This window comes from Ranitomeya variabilis, chromosome 2 (assembly GCF_051348905.1).
Source record: "Ranitomeya variabilis isolate aRanVar5 chromosome 2, aRanVar5.hap1, whole genome shotgun sequence".
Lineage (NCBI taxonomy): Eukaryota > Metazoa > Chordata > Amphibia > Anura > Dendrobatidae > Ranitomeya > Ranitomeya variabilis.
The window spans coordinates 328,839,591-328,855,793 of record NC_135233.1 but is presented as its reverse complement, the minus strand read 5'-3'; positions in this window follow the sequence as shown (position 1 = coordinate 328,855,793).

Sequence of the window (16,203 nt, the reverse complement as noted above, 5' to 3'; positions counted from 1 at the left end):
TCGTTGTCTATCAACATTATCAAATATTTTCTATATAACATTAAACCTTCTCATTACTTTCTTACTAACACGTATGCAGGACACTATGTCTACCCCTACGGGCCCACTGCATCCTTCTTCTAGCTTTCACTTTCTTTCAGGGAACATTATCAGCATTTCTTTACAATTAACTAGTTGGATACATATAACTTTCTCATACAAACATTATCATCACTTTCTTTTCGTCAAAACATTATTGCTACCTGTCGTAAAGCAATATCACCATTTAAGTGCAACAAATGAACATCCCCTTTAAGAGGGGACCAAGTCTCTATGAGGTAGCATATCTTCTCAAGCTACCAGTCCGTATTCATCAAAGGTTCCAGTGTGGTATCTTCACAAAGAGTTCTTTTTGAAGTAAAACCAGCAGGAAGCACCTTTAAGAAGGTGCAAACTATTTACAAGCAGTTTGTATCATGCACTGTTCATGATTCAGCAGTTCTTTTCAACAATGAGGAAACAGGAAACAAAAGCAAAAGCAGAGGAAGGGATCCCGGGTAAACAAAGGGATCCCTTTAAGAGTTAACCCTAGTCGGGTTTAAAGCAGCAAAAAGCAGGGAAACAAACAGTTAACTATGTACAGTTTCAGGTTTCCGAGGTTTAGTGGGACGGCTTCCAGGGCTGCACCTGGCACTTAACCCTTCTTGGCCTGGGAAGAGTGAGGTCCAGGGTTACACCCAGTGCTGGACAAACGCCGTTAATCCGTCTTGCATGTACTGTTAAATCGTGCGCAGCGATGGAGATCTGCGCAGCTTGAGTATGGACATTTGCTGCAGCAGAGGTAGCGGCTGCTGCAAGATCAGTCACTGGAACGGAGTCAGCAGCTGTGGCACTAGCAGTCGCGGGAGTGGTGTCAGTTGTCAGGGCAGGGTCGTCCTTCATACCTGCTTCAGATGCGGTCCCTCCGGTGCCGGTCTGCTCTGCCTCCGCTGGGGTCTGGAATGCTGGCTGCAGGGCCTCGTGCTGCGACGTTGTCATCTCTGCTCGCAGCATCTCGCTTTCCGGCAGGGCCTTGCTTTCTGGCTTCGGAGCGCTGGAACTTCTTTCTTGCTCCGGACCAGACGAGACTGCCGAAAGATGTCTGGCGAGGCTCCCGATGATGGTCTTCTTCCACCCGGCCTCAGTGCTCAGCTGCGTCTGCGGGAGTTGGTGGATCAGCTCGTCCGCTCCGGTCTGCAGGAGGTCAGCGTCAACTATGGAGGTCTGGCTGCGGTGCCTCTCCGGGTAGCTGGGGGAGTCCTCGGCTCCGACCCCACGCTCCGGCTCCGGGCGACTGGCCATGGCGTCCTCCATGTCGCTGACTTCTTCTTCCTGGTCCTTTTCTCGCTCTCTCCTTCGTGGGCGGTTTCGCTTTCGTTGTCTCCGCCCCCCATTGAGGATCAGTAGGCGGATCTCGGCTGCTGACGGACACGTCCTCAAGGGGCTGAAATATTTAGACTGGGCGGCCATTGTTTTTCGCGCTCTCCAGCTTGTCTACGCCCACTCCACGCCCTTCTTCTTCTCCTGCGCTCTCCTTAGCGCAGCAATGGCGGCGGATTTTGGCGGCAAATGGCGCGGCACAGTCTTTACAACAAAGTACAGTCCAAGCACAATAAATCACAGTTCCAAGGCACACATGACCTGATTCTTCAGGCTTAAGTAGATCCTGTTCGTGACGCCAAGTTTGCAGCGCCCCCACTGCCGCAGGGCCGAGGGGTACCCGGTACCGGGCCTCTGAGTCTCTGCTCTGGGGTTGTCACGGTGGCTAGGCCCGATCCGTGACCCTGCCGAGGGGCGCACAGTGAATGATGTGACGGATGTAGATGGTGCGGTGCAGTAAATAACGAGGACACCAAGTTTGCAGTCTCTTTACCTCTTTACTGAAGATCTCTGGGTCCTCAGTCCGGAATCTGGATAACCAGGCTGCGCAAGTCCGGCCGGCCCAATGGCACCTCCAGAGTTCTCTTAGCAGGTGGAAATCTGTGCCTTCCTTCTAGCGCTATGTGTTGCGGTCCTTCCCTGCTGTGCTTACGGAAAGTCCCCACAACTGTTGTGTCTGTTTCTTAAGTTCCCTCACAACTCGATTAGATGATGTTCTGCTAATCCTCCGTCCCTCCCTGATGTTACGGTTAGGACGGCACCCGTTTGACGGGTAGGCTCGGAGCTCTTCCGGGACCCTAGAGTCGCCCCTCTCCACAAGTTGCCCCCCAAGACTGCATAGGTGATTTAAGTGAGACAGCCCGCCTTAGACTGATTGTCCTGCCGCTGTTTAGAGTATTGCTTGAAGATGAATATTGTAATACTCCCTCGACGTTCCGGGCACAGGTTGTGCGCCTCAGTAGGATGTTGCCTCGGTCTTACAGCACGACCCCTACTGGTGTTCTCCTTATTGCTTTGATCTCGTTTCTCACTCAGCACAATCTATCTCGCTTCTGATCCTTCCTTGGGCACCGCCGCTATCCTGAGCAGGCACGATCCCGTTATGTTCGCTCAAGTCGCCAAGTCTCTGTCAGGATCCCACCCCCGACAGAGACCCTACTGTATCTTCCCCCCACAACACCCTCTGCCACAAGGTGTTGCCTGGTTCCAACCCAGTCAGCTTTCTCCAAACTTCCTGCCTGACCCCCAGTTTTACCAGTGTGTGAGGAGTGGCCTAATGAATAGAACCCTTAGCTCCCCCTGGAGGCCCGGCGGTGAAATGTATTGGTGTCTGTGATACCTGATCAGATGAACTCCTTCAGTGCCATCAGACATACCATAGCTCCCCTTAGTGGCGGAGCCACAGTACTGCAACGACCAGGACTATGGGGCGCTGCATACACATCCACAAAGTCAGGGATTTTATAGGATCGTAGTCAGATGTATGAGAAACAAATTATACCAAACAGGTGATAATGATCATCATTTTCATATGTAGGTTGAAACATAGTTCTTAACTGGAACAGAAACAGCTGTGTAGGAGGCTGAAAACTGTGTGAGGAACAGCCAAACTCTGCTACAAAAGATGAGATTGTGGAAGACAGTTTCACGTCACAGGTCATACTCCATGACAATAATGAGCACAGCAACAAGACACAAGGTAGTAATACAACATCAGCAAGGTCTCTCCCAGGCAAAGATTTCAAAGCAGACTTGGCTTTCAAGATGTGCTGTTCAAGCTCTTTTGAAGAAACACCAAAAATTGGGCAATGTTGAGGTCCGTGGACATAGTGGTTGGCCAAGGAAACTTAGTGCAGCAGATGAAAGACACATTTTGCTTACTTCTCTTTGAAATCTGAAGCTGTCCAGCAGTGCCATCAGCTAAGAACTGGCAGTAAGCTGTTATCAGCGCACAGTTTCTGCATCTCTGCTGGTATGGGGTTGAACTAGTGCCTATGGCATGGGCATCTAAGGCTACTTTCACACATCAGGTTTTCGCTGTCAGGCTCAATCCAGCTAAATAAAAAAAAAAAAAAAAAAGGATCAGGCGAATATTGCCGCCGGATCCGTTTTTTCCCATAGACTTGTATTAGTGCCGGATGACATTGCGTTTCGTCGTTTTTGCCGGATCCAGACAAAGAATTGACATGCTGCAGAAAATAAACTGCAGCGCTTCTGCGCAGAATTTTCCGCAGCATGGGCACAGCAGATTTGGTTTTCCATAAGTTTACACGGTACTGTACTTCGCATGGAAAACTGCTGTGGATCCGAAGGGCCAAATCCGCTGCGGATCTCCAGTGTGTGCACATACCCTTAAAATTTGACCAGCGATTATTCATTTTTTCAACAAATTTTATAAAAAAACATTTTTTAAGGGAGCACATCACATTTGACGCCACTTTTTGGAGTCTATATGAAAGAAAATACACAAAAGTAACATTAAAAACTGCGCCCCTCAAGGTACTCAAAATCACATTCAACAAGTTTATTAACCCATCAGGTGCTTCACAGGAATTTTTGGAATGTGTAAGGAAAAAAATAAACATTTACTTTTCTTTCACAAAAATTTTTCTTTAGACCTAATTTTTTTTTACTTTTGCAAGGGTAAAAGAAGAAAATGGATAATACATTTTGTTGTGCAATTTCTCCTGAGCATGCCGATACCCCATATGTGGGGGAAATCTACTGTTTGGGCACACGGCAGGGCTCGGAAGGGAAGGAGCGCCATTTCACTTTTTAAAGCAAAATTTGATGGAATAATTAGCGGTTGCCATGTCACGTTTGGAGAGCCCCTGATGTGTCTAACCAGTGGAAACCCCCAACAAGTGACACCATTTTGGAAACTGGACCTCTTAGGAAACTTATCTAGTGTGTATTGAGCATCTTGAACCCACAGATTCTTCACAGAAGTTTATAGCGTAGAGCCGTGTAAATTATAAAAAAAAAAAATCAAATTTTTCCCAAATAAATCTTTTTAGCTTCAAATTTTGCATTTATATGAGGGTAAAAGGAGAAATTGAACCATATAATTTGTTGTGCAATTTCTCCTGAGTACGCCAATGCCCCATATGTGGGGAAAATCTACTGTTTTGGAACACGGCAGGGCTTGGAAGGGAAGGAGCGCCATTTGACTTTTTAAAGCAAAATTTGATGGAATAATTAGCGGACACCATGTCACGTTTGGAGAGCCACTGATGTGCCTAAACAGTGGAAACGCCCCAGAAGTTACACCATTTTGCAAACTAGACCTCTTTGGGACCTTATCTAGATGTGTATTGAGCACCTTGAACCCCCAGGTGCTTGACAGAAGTTTATAACGTTAAAACGTTAAAAAAAAAAAAATCACATTTTTCCCACAAAAATATTTTTTTAGCTACAAAGTTTGTATTTTCACAAGGGCAAAAGGAGAAAATGGACACCAAAGTTTGTTGTGCAATTTCTCCTGAGTTCACCGATAACCCATATGTGGTCAAAAACTACTTTTGAGGCACAGTACAAAGCTCAGAAGGGAAGTAGTGCCGTATTACAGTGCAGATTTTGCTGCACTTGTTTGAGGGTGCCATGTTACATTGGCAGAGCCCCTGAGGTGCCAGAACAGCAGAACCCCCCATAAGTGATGCCATTTTACTAACTAAACCTCTCAGTGAGTTCACCTAGGGGTGCAGTGATTATATTGACACCACAGGTGTGTCACAAACATTTATATCATTGGGCAGTGAAGAAAAAATAATTTACATTTTTACCACCATAAAAATGGCATCAGAATTTGTCCCATAATTTCTGCTGAATGTAGAAATACCCCATATGTGGCTGTGCAGTATTACTTAGCCATACGGAGTGACTCAGTAGTGGATATTGCTGAGTGAAAATTGCAAACTGCCGTTGCAGTCACCAGTACACTATGCCCAGCTCAAGTTTCTGGAGACACGCACCTGTAAATTAGGCGGCTCTCATCACTAAAAAATGCCAAACGTGGGCACTATATGTGGTTTACGCACACTGGGGCTCAGAAGGGAGTGGAAAATGTGCTGAATTTCTTTTGGTGGGTGAGGAGCCATTTCGCTTTTCCACAGCCTTTGTGCTAACAGTAACTTGGAAGGCCCCAATATTTCCGTTAAGAGATGACAGATCTGAGTGGGGACTTACTTTTTTTGTGGATTAAATGTAAGCTTTTATTGGGAACATTTTACATAACATTTGGGATAACATTTATCCGGTGCTCTACGCTGACCACTTACTTTGGGGCTTCCATCTAAATCTCTGAGTGACATGATTCAGATGAAACCCCCAATTAATTCATTCCCTATAGTGAGACAGCAGAGATACTCTAGACTCTGTCTGGCCTCTGTTCTGTGGCCGACGACACCTTTATGCAATCCTAAAAAGACGGACACCGCCAGATCACAGGTCAGATGGCGTCCACAGTGCCTCCGTCTGCCTCATTATAGGGAATCTTCCACCAGAGGTTCTGTCTGAATCACGTATTTCAGAGATTTACACGGACACCTCACTGTTAACACTCAACACAGCGCAGGATAAATGTGCGCCACAAGCCTTACTGTGATCTTTGGGAGACAGAATGAAAAAAATCCACAGCAGGTGAAGAATTGGTTTTATTTTTTATGCCGTTCCTCATGCGGTATAAGTGATTAAGCGACTTTATTCTTCAGGTTGATGCGATTACAGCGATACCAGATTTATATCGGGTTTTTATGTTTAGCTGCGGTCACACACTAAAAGATGCTTTTTATTGAAAAAACTAGCATCACCATATTTTGAGAGCTATAATTTTTTCATATTTCAGCAGACAATCATATGAGGGCTTTTTTTGAGGGTCGTTTTTATTGTTACCATTTTCGGCACATGACATTTTTTGATCGCTTTCTATTCCAATTTTTGGGAGACAGAATTAACAAAAACCAGCAATTCAGGAATTGTGTGGGTTTTTTTTATACCGTTCCGCGTGTGATAAAATTGATAAGGCAGCTTTATTCCTCAGGTCAGTACAATCACAGTGGTACCTCATTTATATCATTTTTTTTACTTTTATTAGCTTTTACGCAAAAACTATTTATAGAAAAAAAATATTATTTTTGCATTGTTTTATTCTGAGAGCTATGACATTTTTTTTTCCTCTGATGGAGCCTTATGGTGGCTTGTTTTTTTTGCGGTACAATTTTTATATGATAAAGCATTGTTTTTTGCCTCTTTTTTTTACGGTGTTCACTGAAGGGGTTAACTAGTGGAACAGTTTTATAGAGCGGGTCATTACAGATGCGGCGATATCAAATTTGTGTCCTTTCGTTTCTAGTTTTTCCATACAAATACTTATTTAGGCCGGTTTCACACGTCAGTGGCTCCGGTACGTGAGGTGACAGTTTCCTCCCGTACCGGAGACACTGACACACGTAGACACATAAAAATCAATGCATCTGTTCAGATGTCATTGATTTTTTGCGGACCGTGTCTCCGTGTGCCAAACACGGAGACATGTCAGTGTTCGTGGGAGCGCACGTTTTACACGGACCCAATAGAGTCAATGGGTCCGTGTAAAACACGTACCTCACACGGACATTCTCCGTCTGGGGTCCGTGTGCGTGCAGGAGACAGCGCTACAGTAAGCGCTGTCCCCCCCACATGGTGCTGAAGCCGGTATTCATATCTTCCCTGCAGCAGCGTTTGCTGTAGAGAAAATATGAAGAATAGTGTTAAAAATAAAGATTTAGGTGTCCGCCGCCCCCCCACCCCCTGTGCGCCCCCCCCCCGCTGGTCAGAAAATACTTACCCGCTCCCTCGCTCCTTCCTGGTCTGGCCGCGCCTCCTACTGTATGCGGTCACGTGGGGCCGATCATTTACAATCATGAATAGTCGGCTCCGCCCCTATGGGAGGTGGAGCCACATATTCATGACTGTAAATGATCGGCCCCACGTGACCGCATGCAGGAGAAGCCGCGGCCAGACCAGGAAGCAGCGAGGGAGGCGGATAAGTATTTTCTGACCAGCGGGGGGGCGCACAGGGGGTGGGGGGGCGGCGGACACATGGATCTTTATTTTAAACACTATTCTTCATATTTTCTCTGCAGCAAACGCTGCTGCAGGGAAGATATGAATCGCAGCTTCAGCACCATGCAGAGTGGGTACCACACGCTCCGTGTGGTACCCACTCGCCATACGGGCGGCACACGTGTGCCACACGTATGGCCTCCGTGAGTTCCCAGGCACACGGACACGGATAACTCCGGTACCGATTTATTCCGGTACCGGAATTATCTGGACGTGTGGGACAGCCCTAATAGATACAATATTTTTTTATTTTTTGTATTTTTAATATTGTTTTTTTATTTACATAAATAAAAATACATTTTTTTTCTCTTTATTTAGGGATTTTTAAAAATATATTTTTACTTTGTGACATTTTTTTAACTTTTTACCTTGTCCCAGGATTGGACATTACTATATTACAGCAGATCGCTGAGCTGACACTCTGCACTGCAGAGTATCAGATCAGCGATCTGACAGGCAGGGAAAGAGGCATGCCATAGCCTGCTCTCAGCAGGCGCTCACAAGCCACCTTCCCTGCAGGACCCCGTGGCCATCTTGGGGACAGAGGTCTCCATGAGACCATCAGGACAATGTGATCGCATCACATTGTCCTGATGGAAGCGCACAGCCCCCTCCCTGCGTGATGCCCCTCTATGTTGAGGTCACTACTGACAGCGGCATCAGAGGGGTTAAATGCCCACAATCAGTGCTAGCACCAATTATGGGTGTTGCTGCAGGCTGTCACATGGTGTAATTTGGAGATTCCTCAAATAGTTTTTTTGGATAGAAGCAGAGCAGATTCTTCTGCCATGAGTTGGGCAATGTATCTATGCAAAGGACACTTATTTTTAAGCTTTGCACTACATTTCTTAGGTCTTTCCTAATAATTAAAAAATACAAAAAGGGACTTTATTACCATGGTGAACTTTCACAAAGATCACTCACCACTCAGTCACTAAGTGTACCGGATTGGGACACTGGATGAAATCATACGATTTTTCTCCCCCTGGAGGCGGTGGATCTATCCCAATCCTCTCAGCTTATCTGGCTGGCCTTACTGTCGCTCCATCACTCATGCGACTGCTGCATCCTCTCTGACGCTGCCATTGTTGCTGCTGCTCCTCCATAACCACAGTGGAAAGGAGAACCAGAGCAAAACTCGCTCTCTGGCGGTTAGAACCAGCCAACAGCTTCCCCTCCACGTGGACGCTTCCTCCGGATCCCCAAGAAGTGAAGCTACCAGCATGCTAGTCATCCGTGCACACCCCATGCATGCGCAGACCGGGGATGACGCATGGAAGATCACCACTTGTATCTGCATTCCAGCACAAGCCCACCATTGGAGCTGTGGCGGCGACTCCAGAACTACTAGCATAGTGCCTTTCCTCCAGGTAAGCAGTCTGAGGTCTTTCTTCTGTTCTCCAGATACATGTTGCCCTGAAGGACAGGAAACCAACTAATGCTGGGGAGATGTTCCTCCCATTTATTCAGTAGGTTACTGTTCTTGATGGGTAGATCCCCTCACATGTGGTGCCATAATGGGGGAAACTAAATTAGGAATTAGTCCTACTTATATTTCCAGGAGTCCATCAAGACAGCACATCAGAGGATAGTCCTACTCAGCCTCTGGGGAAAGGAAACACACGAGGTTAAAAGCCTTCCCCACCTCACCCTCAGTGTCTTAACCAATCAGCACACCAGGGTGGATGCAACTCTATTTTATTGAATTCTTACAAAACAAATGTTAATCTCACATAGTTCTCAGAATTCAGAGAAGGGAATGTAATGGTGTGGTCATGATGGAGTCCTGGAAATATAAATACCGGTAGGATTCATTCTTAATTTCCCAGTATGTCCCCCATAACAACACTTCAGGAGAAATACCAAATCAATGGCATCTCAGGGCAGGATTTCTGACTGAAGGACTTTCCGTCCGTAAGCTAGCTGTTGACCTGATATTATGTCTAGCTTGTAGTGTTCACACAATGTTGCTATATTTGACCAAGTTGCGGCCTCACAGATTTGGTCTATAGCTGCTACTGCCCTCTCAGCCCGGGATGCTGAAATTGCTCTAGTAGAGTGTGCATTAATGTTAATTGAAGGCTTTTCCCCCCCCTCAGATTCATAAGCCAGGGAAATGGCCAATGTAACCCATCTGTCTAGGGTTGTCTTTGAGGCTTTTTTTTGCCTTTATTCTTTCCTGAATGCTGCACGAACAGGTTTGAGTCTTGTTTCCAGGCCTTAGCCGTTTCCACGTAACACGTTACTGATCTCTTTACGTCCAGGATATGAAAAAGTCTCTCTTTATAATTGCTAGGATTTTGACAGAATGATGGGAGGACAATCTCCGGGTTCAAATTTGCCCTTTAAACTACTTTTGGGCGGAATGAAAGGTTAAGTCTCAGTATTAGACGGTCCTCCAGGATCTGCAGATAAGGATCTTTTACTGATAGTACTTAGATCTCCCCTAATCGCTTTGCAGAGGTGACTGCCACCAGGAACACAGTTTTCATGGGCAGTAACCTAATGCTAGCCTCTTCCTGTGGTTTGAAGGGTGATTTACAAAAGGCACTCAGCACTAGATTCAGATCCCATGGTGGAACAGTTTTCCTAATCGTGGGTTTCAACCTGGTAAATGCTCTAAAAAAATCTCATAACCCATCGGTGATCTGCTAGAGGGCAGTCTAGAAATGCGCTAAGGGCCAAGGTCTGAACCTTTATCGTGCTGGGTATCAAACCCATATTGAATCCTATCTGGAGGAACTCTGGGATATTAGGAATATCCGGACAGGATGATTCTGTGATGGATTCTCCCATATATGAGCAGTACCTATTCCATATTTTGGAATAGATGTCTGACGATACTGGTTTCCTGCTTGCATAGTTGTTTAGTTGTTATTACCTTATGTGATAGCCCCTTGGAGCTCAGGATCCAGGCTGATAGGTGTAGAAAATGCGTGATCTGATGTAGAAGGGGACCCCGAGACAGCAGGTCATACCTGTCCGGTAGAACTGGCTCATCCAGGGCCATGGGGCGTAACATCGGGAACCAACTTTTCTTGGGCCAAAGGGGGGCCACCAATATCACTGTGGCTCGGTCTTCTTGAGTATTTATTAGGACTCTTGATGTAAGAGGGAATGCATAGAGAAGATCTGCTTCCCCACTTCGGGACAAAGCATCTACCCCTTCTGGGCTGTCCCCTCGGTTTGAAGAAAAAAATCTCAATACTTTTGCATTCTTCCATGTTGTGAACAGGTCTGTGCATGGAACCCACACCTCTGGGTTAGCTGGACAAATACTTCTTGATATACTTCTTATTCGGGTGCCCAAAATCTTTGCTGAGAAAGTCTGCTACTTTGTTCTTGGAGCCCTTGCGATAAACTGCAGAGATGCAAAGAACACTTTTCTCTGCCTATTGAAATATTTGACCTGCCAGGGGCCTGTAGGAATCAGCCTTTCGGATCTCCCTGGCAAAGCAGAAAGGACAATGTTGTGACGTTGTCTGAAAAGATTTTGATATGGCAATACCTGATCATATCCTGACATTTTTGCAGAGCTTCCCATACTGCCTTCAACTCCCTGTAGTTGGATGATTTTCCTCAATCTTCCGGGACCCATGTACCCTGAAGGTACTGACCTTCCATTTCTGCTCCCCAGCCTATCTGGCTGGCATCAGTGGTAATGCTGATGAAAGGGAACAGAACCCATGGCACTACTTCCTGAAGTCTTCTGTATGATGTCCACCATGATAAGGACTCTCTCAGGCTTGAGATCTTCATGTTTCTGTCTATCCCTGACGGACATCTGACAGGATCGTTTCTTGTAGATGCCTTGAATGGGCTTGTGGTGAAATATGTGTGTGTCTATATATATATATATATATATATATATATATATATATATATATATATATATATATACACACTGTGTATGTGTATATATATATATATATATATATATATATATATACACTGTGTATGTGTATATATATATATATATATATATATATATATATATATATACACTGTGTGTATATATATATATATATATATATATATATATATATATATATATACACTCACTGGCCACTTTATTAGGTACACCATGCTAGTAACGGGTTGGACCCCCTTTTGCCTTCAGAACTGCCTCAATTCTTCATGGCATAGATTCAACAAGGTGCTGGAAGCATTCCTCAGAGATTTTGGTCCATATTGACATGATGGCATCACACAGTTGCCGCAGATTTGTCGGCTGCACATCCCAAAGATGCTCCATACAAGGCAGGATGGATCCATGCTTTCATGTTGTTTACGCCAAATTCTGACCCTACCATCCGAATGTCGCAGCAGAAATCGACTCATCAGACCAAGCAACGTTTTTCCAATTTTCTACTGTCCAATTTCGATGAGCTTGTACAAATTGTAGCCTCAGTTTCCTGTTCTTAGCTGAAAGGAGTGGTACCCGGTGTGGTCTTCTGCTGCTGTAGCCCATCTGCCTCAAAGTTCGACGCACTGTGCGTTCAGAGATGCTCTTAGGCCTACCTTGGTTGTAACGGGTGGCGATTTGAGTCACTGTTGCCTTTCTATCAGCTCGAACCAGTCTGCCCATTCTCCTCTGACCTCTGGCATCAACAAGGCATTTCCGCCCACAGAACTGCCGCTCACTGGATTTTTTTTCTTTTTCGGACCATTCTCTGTAAACCCTAGAGATGGTTGTGCGTGAAAATCCCAGTAGATCAGCAGTTTCTGAAATACTCAGACCAGCCCTTCTGGCACCAACAACCATGCCACGTTCAAAGGCACTCAAATCACCTTTCTTCCCCATACTGATGCTCGGTTTGAACTGCAGGAGATTGTCTTGACCATGTCTACATGCCTAAATGCACTGAGTTGCCGCCATGTGATTGGCTGATTAGAAATTAAGTGTTAACAAGAAGTTGGACAGGTGTACCTAATAAAGTGGCCGGTGAGTGTATATATATATATATATATATATGTGTGTGCAGTGACCTATGCATAGGTATGGTGTGACTAGGAACATCTGTCCTGAAGGCTGCAGGTTCTCACCCAGGTGTTAATATGTATTTTCCTGAGACAAGCAAACTTCTGTCTCCAAATCTCACCAGGGGGTCTAGCTAGGACCAAAGAAGAAAGGGAACATTTGACACCTCCTAGCTCTTGGAAGAAAGATGTCAATTACGGCCAGTCTACATTTTGGACCTCCTGTACCTGACCCTTTGATTTAGGGGTTTAGATTTACAATGGTAAGGTATTTGCCCAAAAACTTTTTGAAAGGGATTGAGGTCTGGTGATACGAAATTGTTGAGGTGGGAAAAATCTGTCCGTAACCTTCCCCTCTGGTTCGCAGGATCCATTGGTGATTTGTGATGGTCTGCCATTGCATCAAGAAATCCTACAGTTAAGACCCCCCACACCACAGCTTTCTGGCGTCAGGGTCTTCCCAATGGGATGGGAACTCCCACCTTCTCGTCTTCGCTTTCCCCTTATAGTCCTGTTTATAGGATTGATATGGGATATGTGGCCTACGAAAGGAATTATATCTTTTAGATTTTTCCTCCGGGAACCCCTTTTTTTTAACATCATCAGAGGCCCTCTGTAGAGGACCAAAGACATGTGCCTGAAAATGGAATTGAACAGGTTGCTCAGGCTATCCCCTGACCATGTCTTGAGCCAGTGGCCTGTCATGCGGAGATAGATAATACATTGCTCTTAGCTTCAAACCTTACTGACTCAGCTGAGGAATCAACCATGAACTGTGTTGCCATCTTTAACATAGGGAGTCCACGATGACCTCTCTAGGGGTATTGAGTTTTTAGCTGGGTTGTCAACTCATCAATCCATATGCATATCGACCTGGCTACAGAGGTGGCGGCTATATTAGCTGATGGCTGCTGAAGATTCCCAATTTCTATTAAGTAGCCCCTCTGTCCATAACATCCCAGCGGCAGGAGGAATCCTCAAAAGGTATTGAGGTTTGGTTTTTTTTAGCCACTTTGGCAGTGTAAATATCCACTTTTGGGACTTCCTCCAGGTTGAAGGGAAGCCGGGCCTTAATTTTTTGGGATAACCAGACATTTCTCTGTCTTCCCACTCTTCCAGGATCATTGCCTGTGCTGTCCTGCTAGGGACAGGAAAAACAGTGATGTGTGTGTGGCTATTAACCTCTCATGTTTCCCGTCCCTAGAGGAGGACTACCTCCTGATGTGCTGTCATGAGGATCGTCCTGGGAAGCTTTGCTTTACCAACCTAGATAGCCTCTTGTATTGTAAGGGTATGCTCAACCGTGTTTTGCCACAAAAAAATATAGTTCTTACCGATAACGGTATTTCTCTGAGCCCATGACGGCACCACGGAGAGAGGGGATCCGCCCACCAAGGACAGGAAACCTACAGATAAAAAGACGGTACCTCTCTCCCGCATCAGTTGTTTACTAGAGAACGATGGGAGACTATGAATAGACTTGCTTTTAACATTACTTAAAAACTTAACTGAGATACCGCGTGACTATTTATGCTATTAGCATAAGGCACTATATTAATGTGCACACCCAAAAAGTGAAGGGAGGGAATGTACGGGTGCCGTCATGGGCTCAGAGAAATACCGTTATCGGTAAGAACTATATTTTTCTCTGACGCCCATGACGGCACCACGGAGAGAATTGCAGAGATTTGTACATTAGGGAGGGACCACCGCTTCCAGAACCCTTTTACCAAAGGTAAGGTCCGAAGAGGAGATAAGGTCCAATCTATAGTGCCTATAGAATGTGGACGGTGAAGACCAGGTAGCAGCTCTACATATCTGATCAATTGAGGCTCCGGCCTTCTCCGCCCAAGAGGTTGCTACTGCTCTCGTTGAGTGCGCCTTGATATTTCCTGGGACGGGTACGCCACTCGATGAGTATGACAGGCTGGTGGCCTCTGTGATCCACCTTGCCAGGGTGCCTTTAGAATGCTTTCTTCCCCTTCTGGGGACCCTGAAAGCATACTGTCATGTCGGACGCTGTTCACACTAGGGCGTCCGACAGACAGCGGTAATTCCTCCTTCGTCCACTATATGCTCAGTGGCGCCGGCTAGATTGATCCAGATTGTCCGGGGTTAATCTGGCTGGTACTCGGGTTGGAGGCTTAGTCACGCCCATTGCCTTTAAATAGTTTTGCTGGGCTTTGGGCGTCGCCGATTATAGCTTGTGTCTTGTGCCTGGTGATCTCGGTCTGGAGTGGTGGTCTAGGAGAGGAAATATTGTATCTGGTGGTGTATTATCCTTCGTTATATTTCTCCTTCCTATATTTGTATTATTTTTGCCCTGTGCACATTATAGTGTTTTCCTGTGTGTCTGCGGCGTGGTGCGTTGTTTAGTTTTCCCTGTCTGTGCTTTCTGTAGGGGTTGGTGTGAGGTTTTATCACTGGGTGGTGGGTGGAGGTTTCAGCTTAGTACTGAAACAGGACTCAGGGTCAGGCCTGGCGGCCCAGACATGCACACCTTCAGTGTAAACTCTGGGAGAGGGACAGACATGGTTTCCCTAGTTTGAGAGATATTGCAGGGGCCCGGGTAATCAGCTGTAGTCTACCCAGTACCCCCGTGACACATACAAAAAGAGAGACATCCTCCCTACTCTCCCTAGTGGCTTCTATGTAATGCATCAGGCATCTCCTCACATCCAATGTATGTAATGACTCTTCCTCTTTGTTTTTAGGATTAGGACAAAAGGAAGGGAGACTTCTTGCGTCCTATGGAAAACGGATGCTACTTTTGGGAGATATGCCGGATCAGTTTTTAGGATGACCCTATCATCGAGGAATTGCATGAAAGGGGGGTTAGCGGATAGGGTCTGAATGTCACTGACCCTACGTGCAGAAGTGAGAGCGAAAAGCAAGGAAGTTTTAAGGGATAAGATTTTAATTGGAGCATCCGCTAAGGGTTCAAAGGGAGGTTTAGACAATGCTTTAAGGACCAAATTTAAATCCCACTTAGGGGTAATCTTCACAGGGAGAGGCCTTGATCTACCGGCTGCTTTGATGAATCTAGAAATCCATCGATTTCCTGCCAAATCATAGTTGAATAAAGCTCCTAAAGCTGCTACATGGACTTTCAGGGTGCTTGTGGCCAAACCAATCTCTAATCCATTCTGCAGGAACTCAAGTATGGCTTTAAGAGGGATGCCCTCCTCTATTTTGGCACCTGAGGTTGAAAGGAATTTCTTCCATACTTTCCCATATTTTTTGGTTGTAACGGGTTTTCTGCTTTGTAGCAGTGTAGATACCAGCCCTGGAGAAAACCCTGTTTTCTAGTAACTCCCTTTCAAATGCCAGGCTTTCAAGTGTAAACTTGCCACCTGCGGATGATGAACTGGGCCCTGAGAGAGGAGGTTTGGGAGGTCCGGTAGTACCCATGGATCGGAGATGGACGTCCTCATTATCCAGGAAAACCAAGGCCTCTTCGGCCAGAACGGGGCTATTAAGATTATGTGAGCCCCGTCCTCCCGAATCTTCCTCAGCACTGCCGGAATCAGAGCAATAGGAGGAAAGGCATATGCTAGTTGATGGTACCAGGGAATCAGGAACGCATCTAGTGAGACAGGGCTCCCCAATGGCGTTATTGAGCAAAAGGTATCCACTTTTTTGTTCAGATGGTTTGCGAAAAGGTCTGTTTGGTACGCCCCACTTTACTGAGATCTGAGTGAACACTGATTGATTTAGCTCCCA